This window comes from Octopus bimaculoides, chromosome 7, assembly GCF_046866305.1.
Source record: "Octopus bimaculoides isolate indiv1 chromosome 7, ASM4686630v1, whole genome shotgun sequence".
NCBI lineage: Eukaryota > Metazoa > Mollusca > Cephalopoda > Octopoda > Octopodidae > Octopus > Octopus bimaculoides.
In genome coordinates, this window is record NC_142934.1 from 16,133,464 (window position 1) to 16,139,463 (window position 6,000).

Consider the following 6,000-nt stretch of genomic DNA (forward strand, 5'->3'; position numbering starts at 1 on the left):
ATCCTGTTACAAGAAGTCATTGTAGCATTCAGATCAGTTTGCTCTTGGCAAGAATGTACCGTTTGCCTGTGACTGTACACTCTCAGTTGGTGAACTTGATTGGACAATGCCCTATATGAAGGTTTTTATGATTGCCAAAATTTTCATTCTTTTTATTTCTATACATAGTGACCTGTTGTAGGCTAATGCTGAAGTTTGTATAAATCGAACCTGAAATTGCTGGATATATTTTCAAATTTAGTTTGAAACTACTTTCCAGTTTGTCTACATTGTTCAGGACAGTATGGATATAATGGGGCCGAGAAAAGTTTCATGAATCTGAAGTTTAGTACCTGTGTGAGAAAAATTATAATTATTACAAGGACAGTTGTTAGGGTGCTTGGATTTGTTTAGCCACATCCCATTACATTCTGAGTTCAAATCCTGGTGAAGCCAACTATGTCCTTCCTACAAAATCTGTGGCCTTTAACCTGATATTATAAATCATTGGAGGCACAATGGCCCAGTGGTTAGGGCAGCGGACTCGCAGTCATAGGATCGCGGTTTCAATTCCCAGACCAGGTGTTTATCGAGTGAAAACACCTAAAGCTCCACGAGGCTCCGGCAGGGGATGGTGGCGAACCCTGCTGTACTCTTTCACCACAACTTTCTCTCACTCTTACTTCCTGTTTCTGTTGTACCTGTAATTCAAAGGGTCAGCCTTGTCACTCTGTGTCACACTGAATATCCCCGAGAACTACGTTAAGGGTACACGTGTCTGTGAAGTGCTCAGCCACTTGCACGTCAATTTCACGAGCAGGCCGTTCCGTTGATCGGATCAACTGGAACCCTCGACGTCGTAAGCGACGGAGTGCCAACAACAACAAATCCTTATTTGAAACATAACGGTTCGCATTGAGAAAGCCACATCTCTTTCTTTCTTTTTGATTTCAGTTTGTGAGTTCCCAATATGGTCCATAGCAGCATATTTAAACTCTTCATTAAGGAAGGAATCGTGTCTGTTTAAAACTTTTGGTACTTTTTGCTTTGGTTCTCAGTTGTAACTATTTCATTTTGTTTACGTTGGTCGTTAAGAAAAGCATGGCTATCACAATCTCATTTTCTCTTCTCTGTGCACCTGAGGACCTGCACCTATAAAACGAAATAACATTTTCATACTTTCTCTACATTTCATTTTTATTTATTATTATTAAGGTACTGAAAGGCAGTGAGTTGGCAGAATCGTTAGCACACCGGGCAAAATGCTTAGCAGTATTTTGTCTGTCTTCACATTCTGAGTTCAAATTCCGCCAAGGTCGGCTTCGCCTTTCATCTTTTCGGGGTCGATCTAATCGACTCGCCCCCTCCCCCAAAATTTCAGGCCTTGTGCCTATAGTAGAAAGGATTATTGTGGCTATTATTGTTATTGTAAAGTGGCAGAATTGTTAGTATGTAAGACAAAGTGCTTAGCTACATTTCATCATTCTGAGTTCAAATCCTGTTTGAATCCACTTTGCTGTTCGTTGTTTTGGGGTTGATTGAATACAGTACCAAGCTCAATCTAATCAACTTGCTCCCCCCCCCCCCTCTCCTCACAGTTACTGGCCTCATGCCAAAATTAGTCTTATTACCAAAGATAGCAAGCTGGCAGCAGCATTACCATGCCGGACCAAATGCTTAGCAGCATTTCTTCCAATGCATCGCGTTCTCAGTTTAAATTCCGCCGGAGTCAACTTTGTCTTTCATCCTTTCAGGGTTAATTGAACAAGAACCACTTGAGCACTGGGATCAATGTAATCGACTACCACCCCCCTACTGTCAAATTTCAGGCCTTGTCCCCACAGGAAACTGTTATTAAGCCGGCACGGTGGTAGAATCGTTAGCATTTCGTTTGTATTTATATTCTGAGTTCAAATTCCGCTGAGGTCAACTTTGCTTTTCATTCTTTCAAGGGTGATGCCATCAACTTACTCCACTCCCTTAAAATTTGAAACCGTTATTATTATTACTTAATCTCATCCCTTCCATCTCACCAGTCTCCTGAATGGATTCTTACTAACACTTTTAAGCAACTCGTGCTTGAGTGCCAGATTTGCATCAATGGTCCAAGTTCTCCACCACAACGGACAGTTTTTGTGATGTTCATGGAATTTAGGCGACACTCTGCTTTGGTACAATTCAGCTGTCTAGACTTGTTTGTATACCTACAAATGTCACTATAATTAGGACCGTTTTGACTTCAGGAAACAACAAAGACATCTCTATATCTCTTCTCCTGAACACTAGTAGCACTATATCGCCATGGTGACCTTGTCATCAAACTGGACAACAACAACATTGTCATGGTTTAATAAGTGAGATTTCTACAGGGAGAAAGTACTCTTCCTGCTCAGCAACCGATTCCACCTAGGGACTTTACTCATTGCAAACAAAATCTTGTTTCCACCATTATACACCAGCTCATCTCTCTACTTCTGACCTCCGGTGCAAATCTCTGCCATTAATTTCCTCCTCAAAATTAACAATTCCAATCATCCTATTATCCTCTACCTGAAGTTTTCCACAGTTAACCGTAACAACCTTACATCGCTCCTGATTAAAACCTTGCTATCCCACAGCTATCTTGCCAACATCAGCCCCTTTTCCTTTGACCCTCCAAACTCCTCTTTACCTCTGGGTGTTATTACTCCATACTCTACCTTTTCGATTCTGGCTCAGAGTGATTGACCCAGGTCTCATTCGTGACTATTCTCTCCAAAGAAGCTGCACCTTCGTCGTTGTAGCAGTCGAGTAGTCATTGGAGACGATCTCCACACGATTGTGCTTATGCGCTTCAGTGAGCTCTCCTGGCCCCTGTCTCGCTTAAACCTTACGAAAGCAAACATAGATGTTAAATTCCTCTGCACTGAACTCATTCCTCGAATTCCTTCCTCTGGTGAATTTCAATAGACAGGTTACAAGAAGAGACGTGAGTATCAACGTGTAGACTACTTCAAGGTTCAGATTTTCACCCAGTTCGCGGAGATCTGACGATTGTTGTATTACTGTCCCCTTAACCATCATGAAAAACCTGCTCACCTCTTTCATCTTGGTCTTGTGCTCCAAAATTCACTTCTACCTTCTCTGACACCTCCATCGATTTCCTAAAATGTTTTTAACAGCACTTTCCATTAACCCTAAACTTACTGGCTCCCACTCATATTTCGTTTATTGTTATTATTATACACACACACACACATCTAATCTGTTGCTCCTTCTCACAATTTCTTTGGTTCGGCCACCTCTGCAGGAAAGAACTTCCCACCCCAAGTCGTTACAAATGCACCAGTTTTTCCTTTCACAAGGACACACTCTCCATCGTGGATGTGACCACCACCATCAACAAGCCAGTCATCTGCTGAAACTTTGCACTTCAGTGACACATTCATTTACCCACCTGACAACCGAATCCCTTTTCTGTACATCACTCCCTTTTTCTAAACAGACAAAAACTTAAGCGACTACGTTTAGGTATTCCTTTGTCCCTAGTCACCCCCCCCCCCCAACATTGGAGCTTCTGTTCTTTCCTTCATTTTCGGTACAACACGTCCAACATGGTACCAAGCTTGCGCTTCTGACAGCATATGCAGCAGAGTCTTACCGCTCTATACAATACATTTATTGTAATCTTAATCTCCCAACTTTTCGTGAAGGTTGTGTTAGAATACAGAATATTGCGAAAAATCTCGTAAGGATTTATTTGCCTTCTGTCAAGGTAAATCACCCAGTATTCTATATTCTAACACCACCTCCACATTAAGTAGGAGATTAAGATTACCTTTGGATATTAATACTGCTTCTGTCGCCATTAATTATATCTGTTGTATATAAGTGAGACAGAGAGCCGTGTAGGGGATTGCTTCCGAGGATAATACGATACCTGAAACAGTGTTCTGGGTATCCTCAAACCTGTAGTTCACCACTTCAACAACTTACTGGTCGTTCCCAGCCTGACCTCTGTCTGAAATACTTCAATATTATGAATTAAAGGAGATTAGTTAATTCAGTGAGCAACCCCGACCTTTTTTTTTAATTTTGTTACCCTGGGGACTTTGATCTTCGCGTTATGAAAATCCGTCTCAGCTTTCTCTGTTGGACCTTAATTATGTCTAAGAGGAAATTTGGTGACATCGATCTCAACAGCTTAGGAAGGCCATGGGTACTACCTCCGGACCCTGCAAGAAGAAGAAAAGAAAAGGGAACTTCTGAACAGGATGTCTCGCAAGATCGTCACTTTTTAAAACAGATGTAGTGGGGAGGTTTGAGAAAGAATGAAATCGTTTATGTGACGGACGAATTAAAGCGAAAGTTTACGGGAGACAGCCTGATAGTTGAGATTGTGGAAGAGAAGAGAACTGAAGCTTTGTCGATTCAAGGGAAATCCGTGCGGGGGGGGGGGAGATAGCTGTGTCCTTGGAACTGGAAATCCGAATCTTTGCAACATAATCATCATAGCTGTTGAGTTTGGTGGGATGGCAGTTTTATTGAGAGTCAGTCGGTTTTTAAAGGCACTGAAGTGGAAATGTGTGAGGAGTTATCGACAGTAATTGAACTATTGAGAGAAATGATGTGTTGGATATTGCAGAGGTAAATTGTAAAGCCAAGCTAAAAGTGTCCGCGTACGAAATCGCAATGCTATACCGTTCCCTCTCAATATTTGATTTGAATATCAGAGTTGTCTCCCTTACCTATGTCTCTGCATTCAAAATCATCCACGATAAGCTTCACTTTCATGAAGTCTGTGTGAGATGGTTGCCAAGAAAACTTACGGAAGCGCATAAGCACAACCGTGTGAAGATCTGTTAACACTGATTCGACTGCTGAAACGATGAAGGCGAAGCTTCTTCAGAAAGAATATTCATAGGCGAGACCTAGGTTCATCATTTTGAGCCAGAATTCTAAAGTCAGAGTATAGAGTAGAAAAAAACCCACATTCACCAGCGAAAAGCTAATTTAAAACTCAAACTTTCACAGAAAAAGTGATGCTAATCGTTTTTCGTGACACAAAAAGGCCAATACTAGAGAATGGGGCTATAGTCACCAACTTCGTCGTATTATTTGTGTCTACAGAGCTTGTTTGTAGATCTCCATTCCATTCTGTATGATAGCAGTCTCATTTCTGTGACTGCTAGTGAGAAAGACAAAGTAAAAGGAGTGTATGCAGATAGATTAACAGTTGTGTTCTCGCGCTCATGACAGGACTTACCAGAGGTTAGGAAGATAGCCATGCTTATTTGTAGGTGCCGAATTACCAAAACAGCGCGACTAATATTCGCTTGTGTATTTATAACCTTCGTAATTTAATTAAGTCAACCGAAAGCAATAGGATTATTCCCTATATCAGGCTTGACCCGTGAATGCCTCGAAGAAAGTCTAAGAGGTCAATTTTTTCTCTCAGTAACTTCTCAGTACAGAAAAGCTAAGACAATAATACGAGAACTTGCTTGACAATGTGGATTCACTTTTGAATCTTAGCTAAGGTATTCTGTAGCTGTTCGCCGCATATTTATGTGTGTGTGTGTGTAAAGTATTGGTGATGGAAGTAGTATAGTACCGAAAATCAATATTTATATTCAGCTTAGCGTGGATGTCTTGTTAGAACACCGGAGACCGCGTTATTAGCCGTTAGAGAACCGCTCATATAGGCCCTTGGTGCATAACAACACACACATAGATCGTTGTAGATGAGAATTGTTTGATTTCAGTCTACTGGACATCATCAGTATGTGGTGGGAGGTGGGGTATCCGGTCACCACATTCTAGACCAATCTCGCAGCTACGATATAAATCAGGCTGAAACACTGCAGTGTCGCAAACTCTTTCCCCTCAATGAATCGAGTGTGTTGTGAACATTGACTGACAGGAAAAGTTGTTCTCTGTAGACAAAATACACCAGCGATACGCATATTCACGTTCGAATCCGCCGGAACGTATTAAGAGTAAATATGTACGTCATTGTTTAGATCATCACTGTTCTCCTTG